Source organism: Onychostruthus taczanowskii, unplaced genomic scaffold (assembly GCF_017590055.1).
Source record: "Onychostruthus taczanowskii isolate IOZ18803 unplaced genomic scaffold, ASM1759005v1 scaffold56, whole genome shotgun sequence".
NCBI classification, from domain to species: Eukaryota; Metazoa; Chordata; class Aves; order Passeriformes; family Passeridae; genus Onychostruthus; species Onychostruthus taczanowskii.
Window position 1 is genome coordinate 1,395,682 of NW_024503235.1, and position 11,360 is coordinate 1,407,041.

At 47.1% G+C, this 11,360-nt stretch overlaps 1 long non-coding RNA gene across 1 annotated transcript; it reads right to left on the reverse strand.

Moving 5' to 3' along the window:
* Positions 1-9,732: 9,732 nt before the first annotated feature.
* On the reverse strand, positions 9,733-11,046 carry LOC121342833. Its single transcript, XR_005953612.1, has 3 exons — positions 10,771-11,046; positions 10,483-10,580; positions 9,733-9,837 (listed from the first exon to the last, which is right to left on the reverse strand). It is a non-coding gene; the product is annotated as an uncharacterized LOC121342833 (long non-coding RNA).
* Between the last annotated feature and the right edge of the window lie 314 nt (positions 11,047-11,360).

An 11,360-nucleotide genomic window follows, 5' to 3' on the forward strand; every position in this document is an offset into this window, starting at 1 on the left:
GAGATGCTCTCTCCTAATCCTGGGGCAGACAGCCCTGAGAGAGCTGCTCCAGAGGAAATCCAGCCTGGTAATTTGGCAGCTTTGGGGGTTGTGTGGCTGGTTTTAAAGCCACTTGTCCCCGGGAATTCAGACCATATCCCTTTTTTTTTTTCCACAGTTGTTGTTCCCTAGGGACAGGTTTAAGCTATTTCTTTCCTGACAGAGATGTGATCACTCATTTGGCAGAGCAGAATTAAATTTAAAGTGTCAGTGAGGGGCAGAGTTCAATATTCACATGTGGCAGGAGGTGCCAGGGTTATTTTGATAACCTGCATTTGATAACCCATAACTGCAGGCTTGGAGAGTAAGAAAATGTTATTTGTGAGGAGAAACAATGGGGGCTGGCAGAATTCAGCTCAGACAGGGACTCCAAACCACTCAAAGTGATTCCCTTGAAGGAAATTTTTCAGCTAGTCTGCTCTGAAGAGTAAATCCACACTTTAGGAAAAGGTTATAGGAGAATAAAGTTACTTAAAACGCTGCTGTTCAGAGGGTCATAAACATCAAAGCTTTAACTGCTGTCTGGGTACTAAATTCCACTGTAACCCATGAGAGTCAGCCACTGTGTGAGTTCACCCCTAAACCCATCTTTAGAACGGAGACCTCACTCCCATCAGCAGATGCCAAAAGATCCTCCCGAGGTGTTTTAAAGTCAATAAAAGCAAGAGAACAAGCAAAAATAAACCCAAGACACACCGAGGGAAGTCATGCTGGGCCACAGCACCACACACCCTCCAGACCACCCACGTCCCCCCACGTGTTTTTGCCCCGAGTGCTGATTTTGACTCATTGTTGGAAGCGGGAGCTGCAAAAAGGAGGTTTCAAGAAATACTAAAAAGCAGCAAGTGGGAGTGGGCTGCTGTGCCAGGGATCCCAGAGAGGCTGATTCCCTGCCGATGTCTGAAAGCAAAGCCCTCTCAGCTGCCTCGGGATGAATCCCATCGATTTCCAAGAACCAAGTGAGCAGGGATTTGGGGCACAATAGGAGCAGGGAGCTGCAAAAAAAACCCTTTTTCCAGCACACCCAGGGCGCGTTTGGAGTTAAGCAGCGCTCTCCTCCCTCCTTCCCAGCGCTGTAATATTATGCCTACAAGTACAATTTAACCAATAGATTCCTCCCCCACGAGTTTAGCAAAGAGGAGCCGCGGGAGGAAGTGTGGAGCAAACAATCCTGCACAGCGTGTCCTTCCAACTCACAACACAGCCCCAGCCACTTGTCACCCCCTCCCCCGGGCCACCAGGCACAGGCTCCTGCTCCCAGAAAAAAAACCCAAAACCGACAACACGAGGCACTTTGAGTCCCTGCCACTTCAATAGAAACCCAGGAGGAAACACCTACACGGAGGGAAGTGTTAGCACAATCTCAGCTGGTGATGGAGATGCCAAGGGAGAGGAGCAGGCTGCTGGTGGCAGCGTTTGCCAAAGATGGGAGAGGTGACATCACTCCAAAGCCAATGTCACAGCTGCACATCCATTTTTTTTCCCCAGCAAAACACGGCCTGAGCTTCCCGAGGAGAGAGCTGAAGATGACACCATATGCTCCACCAAATGTAATTTCCCCCAGATTTGCAGGAAAAAAAAAAAAAAATGTGTAATGAGCTATTATAGCCTCGTCTGGAAGCAGAGCTGACCAAATTCAATCAGCTTTTCCAGCGTTTGTTAAAAAGCTGCCCCATCAAGGCACTTGTTATGCTAAAATATCTTCTGTTTGCTCCACAAATCTGGTGTCTATTGAATTGTCTGGTGACCTCAGGCATCCAAATGATGCTGTTCCCCCTTGGTGGGGCTGCAGCCCACACGTCTGGAGGAAAAAGGAGCTGCTTTCTCCTTCAGCCCCAATTTTGGTTAAGTAAGTTCCAAATGAAGAATCTTCATTATTAGTGACAGAGCCGGGGAAGGCACAGCTTGAATTTCAGATTCCCAGATGGAGGCAGCAAAGCTGGCAGCCAGAAAAATTCTCTTTTTTTGGAATCTGGACACGCTGGATGCAGAGCCATTGAGTGGCAATAATGACAGAGCCCCACGATGCCATTTGACACTTTGCAGCATCTTTGTCCTTTTGAACTCACAAAACCCTCACCTTTAATGCCACCAACTAAATAAAAGCTATTTATACCATCCAGACCTGTTCTTTACCTAAATATCCTCCCAAACCAAAGGCAGAATTTTATCAGCTTTCACTATTTCCCGTTTGAGGATGTAATTTCTTCCTCCTTACAGGCAAGAGCTGGTTAGTTTTTGAGAGGAAGGCAGAAAAAAAAGCCCCCACACAGTGGTTTCATTTCAGTCTCATTGTTTTCCAGCTGCTGTTGGCTGGCTGCAATGCATTGATGAACACTGTTAAATTTTTAATTGCGAGGCATTTCATCAGAGCTCACGCAGGGCTCGCACAAAGCCGCTTTTATTCCGGTTTTTATTGATATCACTGGGTTCTACTACAGCAAAAATCATCAGCAGGGCCCTTGGCTACTCTCAAACAGCAAACACAGAGCAAAAACACTCTGTCCTTGCATGGAGGCTTAATCCACAATCCTTCCTCCTCTCTCCACCATTCAGATGTGAATCACTTGCAGTGTCAAAGAAGGAAATTCGCAGCCCTAAATCCTTCCCGAAGGGCAGAGTTGCTCGGTGGCAGAGTTCTACACTCCCAAAGAACACAAACCCCAGGGGATGGAGAACTCATGGACACCATCAGCACCTCCCTGGCAAGGGCAGGAGCTGCTTGCTGAGAATTTCCATCCCTGGAAGTGTCCCAGGCCGGGTTGGACAGGGACTGGAGCAAACTGGGACAGTGGGAGGTGTCCCTGCCCTGACTGAGATGATCTGAATTATCTTTGTGTTCCTCTGAACCCAAACCATGTTGGGATTCCATGGACATCAGGTGAAATTGCCCCCAGACCACAGGTAAAGGATTCTTTTAACAAAGAATTTAATTTGTGGGGTTCACTGGTTTAAAAGCCATGAACCACCACGTGCTGACAACTCCCATGTGCTTCCAAGGGATTTCTCCTTCTCCCTCAATGCAAAGCTCTCTGTAAATAAAATTTACAGGGGTAAAAGTGACCTGAGAGGCTCTGGTGGCACCAAGGACCTGACCCACCACAAAGCCCTGACAGTGGCCATGCCCCAGCCCCAAAAGTGCTGCTCCTTCTTGCCTGGATTCTGTGATTTCTGGGATTTTGTGCAGCCAGGCTCTGCTCCAAGCTTCACTTCAAATGATTTCCATTCTCCCTGTCTCAGTCACTGCACATTCAGGGCAGGGAGAAACTTTGCCTGTTCTCCAAAGTTCTGTCCCACTCTGGGTGCCACAGAATAAAATCTATGAACCACAACGTTAAAAAAACTTCAGCACTGAGCTGAAATTTTGATTTCTTTAAGATCACATGGGCCAAAAGCATCTCCAAAAATAATCAGATTGCGATGATAAAAATATGAGATGATTTGCTGCCTGAATAAACTTAATTTGCTCTCCAAAATTCCACTTATAAATACCTAAAGGAGTCACAAGGCCCTGCTGGCACCCCTGGGAAGAACATTGGGAAGATCAACCTATCCACCTCCAACTTATTTGGAGTTGCTCAGTAGCACAGGAAAGAAAAAAAAATGACATCTAAAAGCTGCAAAATATTTATAAACTAAAGTGCAAATCTCATGAAATGCTTTTGCAGAAGAAGTTACAAATGAAACTTCAAACTACTGAAAACCAGACCAATTAACACCTCTAAATGCAGACCAAGAACCAGCAGCAAAATCCAATGGGAGTGCACTGGAAGTGTTCAGGAATTCTCTGGAAATTGTGGTTTGGCCAAGTTCTTGCTCAGCCACTGGGTATGGGTTGGAATTTGGGGAATTTCTGCAAAAAAAGTCAGTCCAAAAATTAAAACAAACACGAGAGGAGAATTTGGGTAAGGCTGGAGCAGCAGCAGCTCTGAAAATCAATCTCCATTTCCTTGGTGCTCGCAGCTGGTACCTGATTTTCTTGGTAGGAGCTTTTCAAAGTGAAACCACATCCTCAGAAGGCACCTTGAGAAGTGAGAACATCAAAGCTCCTTTCAGGAATCCTGCCTGGTGCTTCATCCCCTTCTTTGCAAAGCTCCTTCTCCCTGGCCCACCACAAAGGCTGAAGGTTCAACTTCAAACAAAAAGGAAATTTTCCTCACAAAGTGCCGCACCCACCTTAAATCCTCTCATTTGCACGTCCTGAAATAGCAAGACAAAACCCCACCAACTCCAGGCAGCCTCAGAAAAGCAAGATTAAAACCCAAACTACTTCAAGGAACTTGGTTATCTACAGGCCTCAGAGTGCTACAAAGCTTTGTCCCGTCTGTGTTTTGAAAAAAATCCCAACTTTGCTGCCTTATTTTGATCTTGTTTATGCACAGGGATGAGCCTAACTCAGGAAATCACATTTATGAACTGCAAAACCATCTGGTTTTCAAAGCAAAATCCAACATTGGGGTCAGTCCTGCAAAATCACTGTGCAGATATCTGGTTTGGAGCAGGACCAGCTGCCTGGCGCTGGGTTGTCACCTCTGTCACAGCACAGTTTTATTTTCACTGCTCAGCAAGAACAGGCAGTGAGCAGAAGGGCTCCAATCAAAGCAGCTTGGTCTGGATTCCACTCAGAGCTCAGGGAAAAGCCAATTCCCTGGAATTCTGCCCTTCCCAGGGGCTCTCAGCACAGCACAGAGTCCAAACTCCAAGGATTTTCCATCCTGCAGTCATGGGATGGATGTGAATCACAGCTCCTCTCCCCAGCAATCCCAGCCTCCTTCATGAACTGCAGGATCAGCTCCTGCTTACCCAAAGGAACAACTTCTTGCCAAAAACTGATAGTTCTAGGCAGGATTTTTAGAAGTTTTTCTTGAGAAATCCACGGGTTGTGTGGGAGGAAGGGAGGTTCTCCAAGGCAAACTCTCACTGCACACAGCAGTTCCCATTGTCTGCAGTAAGTGTGGAAGAAATCACAATTTTCTTTTACAGATTTTGAGCCTTCCTACATCTCATTTCCCTCTCTTGGCCTTCTGAGTCAGAGGTGAAACGGGTCATAAAAACACAAGGAAAATTTCCTGCTGCCAGGGGTGCACTTTTCACCCCTGAGGAGAGAAAAAGAAAGGACAAACTCTCACCCTGACTCACTCCAGGAAAAAATTGGAGCTCCTCTCCAAGAGGGGAAGTCCCAGGGGTAGATTAATCCCACCAAATATTTGGAGGAACTTCTCCCAGTGCCTCACCATCCACCCCAGGGCTCAGAGGCCTTTTGGCCTGAGGAAAGGGGGCTGGAGAAACTCAGCTGCCATGGCACAGTGCTGAAAACCTTTGGAGTTCTTTTTCCTTGGGCACATCCTCATTCTTTCCACAGCAGTCAAGACCAAACTACAGATTTGGGATGAGATTTTCAGGCAAGTTCCACTCATTTAGGAACCTGGAGCTCTGATTATTTCAGATTTGCCACTAGAAAAGGCCCTGGACCAGAAGTTTCCCACTCTGAACCCAGGGAAGTTCTTACTCCCCTCACCATAAACTTAGAAATCCACTTTATCAATTCTTACTCCATCCCACATCTCTTGAAATTTAGGGTTTGGAGGTGGATTTCATTTGCTTTGAAGTGAAATCTCCCTCTTGAGCTCAGCCACTAAATGGAATTCTTCTTTTATGCCAGCACAGCCCCAGCCCTGCACCTTCCCTGCCCACTCTCCATCCAAGCAAAATTAATTTGGGCAGGTAAAAACTGCTTCAAGATTAAGTTTTTTTCCTTCCCCTCAGCCAGCTCAGCATCAATCAAGAGACCAGAGTCTTTCAAGGCAGAGTCTGCTAGCAAAGAGTTCATTTGTATTTCACAGATTTGTTTCTCCATCTGTTCCCTGACACTGCTCTCCCTTTCCATCACCTTAAACACACTGTCTGGTTTTTTTAAGATATTGATCTTTGTTATTACAGTAAAACCAGATGGTTTGTGCCTCTTTATAAGGTATTTCCTCCTCCAGTCCCTTTGATTCCAGGGAGATCCAAGGAAATAATTTATCAGGTTTCTGCCAGGTTGTGAGAAAGTCTGATAAAATTTCTAAAAGCATCAAAAACCTCTAGCAAGCACACCAAGCCTCAAGGAGAGCTCCTGATGGAGTCCTGGTTGGGTAAAAAAAAAATGGATGGAGGTCAGACAGGAGCCAGCTCAGCTTCCCAGAGGTGCCTGGAGCAGTGGAAAGTTCCCTGCTGATGGCAGGGGGTGGAACAGGATCATCTCTAAGGTCCCTTCCAACCCAAGCCATTCTGTGATTCTGCTCCAAATAACAGAGTTTTAGGAGCCTCATTATTTGTGTAGCTCATCCAGCCCCAGACTTGCCAAGGAGGATCTCATCAGGAAGGAAATAATTCCATTTACTGCTGGATAAAGGGCAATAACAAAGTGCAAACACTGACAAATGGTCAGCTGGCAGAAATCTTGTGTGGTCAATTATCAGCCCCCCCATTGCCAAGCAGATGCTCAAATCACAGCTCATTTTTACATCTGCTCCAGCACAGCCTCAGCAGCATTTAAATTCTTAGGGGAAGCTGCAAATAAATGAATATATTAGGATTTAACAGCATCTAGAAAGCAGAATGAGAGGAAGCACAAGTCGAGCCACGGGGTTCTCTCCCAACACACTGGAGATGGCTCAATGTGAGAAGTTTATTCTGAATATAAAAGGATTTTTTTTTCCAACTAGTCAGTGTGACTTTTAGCACTCAATCACCCAATATAAGAATATGTATGAGATATATGCAGATATAAAAGCTATATATATGAAAAATTGATTTGATATATATGGAAGTTGTATTTATATCTATGAAAATTCTATTTCCTGCAAGTGCAAGGCAGCATGCAGATGAGGGAAAAGACAAAATCTCTCCTGTAGCCAGCTTGGAATTCCCTCAGACAGCACAGCAGCAAGAGCCAGGATCCAAGGAAGAACAGACAGATTACGTAAAAGATGGGATAGCAAAGCAAACATTACCCTGAGACAAATGCCAGGAGATTTGCAACTCAAAACAGAGCTGAAGATTTGTAGCAGCAATATATTAGTTACTGCTTCCCAGAAGGAATTCCCTTGCTGGCTCTAAAGCTGCTGATTTTCCTTCACGAATTCCTTGGGATCACTCAGCATTTCCCATGCAAATGGCACAGGCAGGGCACTGCTGCAGATCCAGGTGCAGGGCACAGCAGCCAGGGCACTGCCAGCCCAGCCAGGAGCTTTTCACCTGGCACAACTGGCACAGCCCACGCTGCCTGTCGGGCTGAATTCCAAGCCTGCAGCTATTTGCAATAAGAAAGGTTTGCACTAATAAGAAAATCAAATTGTGTGCATCACAGACAATGTTCTTCCCCAGCAAAAGAGAGCCGGGTTTCACTTGTCAGCCTGGCTCGTTTAGAGCTCCTCGCCTGATTTTTTGTGACTCACAACATACGTCTTGCATTTTTAATTTGAAAGCAAGAGAAAACAGGCCATTTTAGCTTTCCCTGCTTGTCCCCTCTGCATTACTTATGCTGGATTCATCCTCTGGAAGCAGCCCTGTGGCGATGCAGCTGCTCCTGCTGCCTGCCTAAGTGCAGGCTCCACACACACAACTGTCAGCTTCTTGTGCCTCACAAGAAATGGCAATTATTGCACCCATGAACACTCTAAATAACCACAGGGAGCCGTGGCTGGAAGCTACCAGAATATTTTGCCTCTCAGAACACCCCAGTCTAATGCATCAGGTTTTAGCATTTATATTTTTCAGATTCTGTGCTGTTTCAGTGTGCAGTTCTGAGATTCGTGTTAGGGGATGGTGAGCTCTCTGTACAGAGCAGGGAGAAAAAACAATTCCTCCTCTAGCTGGAGACCAAGGCCAAATGATCCAAATCTCAGGCCCAAGAGCACAAACATGCACTGAAGAGAGAAAAACAAGAAGGATGGGACTTCATAAGCTAAAGCTGTAATTGGACAATTAACTCCAATATGCAAATGGAGCAGAACTTATAAAGGAGAGAGACCCAGTGACCAGATGTCCATTTTGTGACCATTTTGGGTTCATCTTGGGTGTAGCCCTGGCTGGGCTCTTGTGCTGCCCAAACAGCCATGGAGGCCTTTTAATAAATCCCTGCTTTATTCTTTAACTCTGTCCAGCCTCTGTTCTGGGTCAGCCTTCACTGGGCATCATCTGGCGACCACAAAGGGACAGAAAGCACCTGGAAACCCCTCTGGAGCAGAGCCAGAGGAACACCCGGCTCCTGCCGCCAGCTGCACCCAGAAGGTGTCACAAAAACCCTGGGAGCTGACAGAGACACGTGAGCACATGAAGGGTGCTCAGTTCAGCACCTCGGGTGGGTGTGAAGGGCAGTTTTGTACCCCAGAATGCGGGCGGGGTGCGGTGCTCTCCGTCTCCCCCGCTGGCAGCGAGGGCAGACGCTCTGAGAGCCGGGGTTGGATCGCAGTGCTGCCGGTGAGACACCAGCAGGGGTGGTGCAAGGGCTAACTCCTGATCCTGTGACTTTGAAGGGTCAGGGGTTTGAATTTCCCCTTTTTTTTCCTCTCCCTCTGTCCTTGTTTTGTTTTTTTTTTTTTTTTCATTTCTACTCATAACCGTTAAAATATGGGGTGTACATTCCCCTGCCAGTGTTGCAGCAATAATATCCCTAGAGACAGTCCCCTGGGATTAATACTGATTAACTGGGGAGAGATTACCAGGGGGGAGTCATTGTTTTTAAAATCCAAACTTATTAGACTCTCAGAAAAGATCTGGCACCACCCCCGTCCCCCATGAGCTGAAATCCAAACCTCTTTGCAACACCTTCCTTTGCACACCCCCACAGTCAGTGGCTCTTGGATGACACCACTGAGCCAACACAGAAGGTGTCAAAAATAAACCCAAATCTCAGCACTTGAGCTCAAGATTCCCCCAGTGTGAGTCTAAAAACTTGAGCTCAATTTCCCCAGTCTGAATCCAAATCTCAGCATATGAAGTCAAGATTCCCCCAGTGTGAGTCCAAATTTCAGCATTTGAGCTCAAGATTCCCCCATTCTGAATCCAAATTTCAGCACCTGAGCTCAAGATTCCCACAGTCTGAGTCTAAAAACTTGAGCTCAGTTTCCCCAGTCTGAATCCAAATCTCAGCATTTGAGGTCAAGATTCCCCCAGTGTGAGTACAAATTTCAGCATTTGAGCTCAAGATTCCCCCATTGTGAGTCCAAATCTCAACATCTGAGCTCAAGATTCCCCCAGTGTGAGGTTTCAGGGAGTCCTGGTGGTGGCACTCAGTGCTCTGGGCTGGTGATAAGGTGGGAACTCGATGTTCTTGGAGGTGTTTTCCAATGTTGATGATTCTGGGATAGTTGTGAACTGACAAGACCAAGTTAATCCCCAACAGAACAAGCCAGGGCTCAGCTCAGCTTTTCCCAGGGAATACAAACCTGCTTTTGGTAGCATCCTTGATTTTCCACACCAAACCCCCTTCAAAATATTTCCCAGATATCTGCAAAACTCCTCTGAGCCAGCCCTGGAGCCAGGCTGATTCCTGTGCAGGAATTCTGTGCATGGCAGTGCACAAAAGTGTCACAGGCACTTTTTATTCCCTTCTGAAAACAAACACACTCCAAATAAAGAACTCAGGTCCAGCCAGGAGATGAATTTTTCCCTCCCCACCAGCCTCATCCCATCCCACCTGGGGGTTACCTGAGGTAATAGCCACACCTTTCCTCACTTGGATTGGCACAGCCTGGAGAGAAACGTCTCTTTTGCTCAGGCTGTGCTTCTGAAATGCAGGTCCGTTGTTTTGGCCTTGAAAATAATAAATTGTGTTAATTTTTTTTTTAGGTTATTTGTTAAATTAGGTTACAGTTCACAGAGAGGGCAAAGAGCCCTGCAGAACTATGGCAGATGTGGCATTCTTGTAGCACTGTTCTGGGATTGAAAGAATGAAAGTATTTATTTGAGTAAAGCTGCCAAAGATCAACCACGCCGAGAGCAAAGCAGCTGAGCCACCCGGCCGGTCACTGCCCTGCTGACCACAAGGGGAACCCGCAGGGAGCTCTCAAAAAAAAAAAGCTCTTTTTCACACAACAACGCTCAGAATGAGGGGGGAAAGCCCCGATGTGCCGCTTCCAGGAGCGGGGAAGAGCAGCAGCAACATCCCGACCCGCTCTGCTGCTGCCACCTGCAGGGAGCGGCTCCGGGAGGAGCAGCCAGGGAGGCACAAACATCCCCTCTCCTACCTGCAGACCACGGCCCAAAACTGCCTGACCCACCTCCTTTCCCACTTCCCGATATTCTTTCTCCTCTTCCAGTATCTTACAGGGTGAAATGTTTCTTGTTTTCACCACTATTCATTTAAAAATAGAAATAAACCCAGCAACACACGGCCAACAAAGTGGTGGAGGAAGCAGCTGGGATGGTTTTTAAAGTGCAGATTTCCTAAGAAATTACCTTTCTTCCTCCTCCTGTGGGACACGAATTACTTTGCCACTTTTCTTCCAGCTGGGTGGCTCTTCCTGCCCACTCTGGCCTACAGCTGTGTCCCTTAACTGGAAAGGGAAGGAAAAAGGGGATTAACATGTAATACAACTTTTCCATCTAAGTTTTGCTTATAGAGTGATATAAAAATCCACTTGAAAAACCTCCCCTGTATCAACACAGCACTTGTGTGCACATGGACAAATCCAAAGGGATGGGATTAAAAACATTCAAGTTCCAAGAATGAAGATGTGAGTTTACTTTAGTGCTGCCTGGTGGCTGCTCAGCTCCTCTGGATTCCCCTTCAGCATCCTCTGGAGAGCCTGATTTCCTTGACAAACAGCTCACTGTTGCTTTGGGAAGCTCTTTTTTGAGTGGCAACACAGATGCTGGACTCTCATCCCCTCTGCTCTGGCCACAGGGAAGACCAGATGAGAGCACGGATTCTTCCAGGCAATCCTGAGCCAGGCTTTCCTGGCCTTTAGGCATCACCCTTTCTGAGGCTATTTCAATAATGCAGCTGCCAGCAGCTGTGGAATATCCCAAGCAATCATCTATCATGGCATCCAAAGTTTCTCTTTCCAGGTTGTTTTCCTCCAGAGCCTCGTCGGCGCAGGCGGCGGCGAACGGGCTCAGGCTCAGCAGCTCCTGCAGGTCAAGGTCCAGCTCCTGCTGCAGCCTCTGAGCCCCATCCAGAGCAGCAGTGCCTCCCAAAAAGCCAGGATCACACCCAGAGCTGCCTGAGGGATGCTCCTGGGCTTCCTTTTCTTCCTGTGTGACCTCTGAGGCCTCACTGAGCGACGTCCCCACGGTGCAGCCGCTGCTCTGGGTCTGCTCGCTCTTCCCACTCT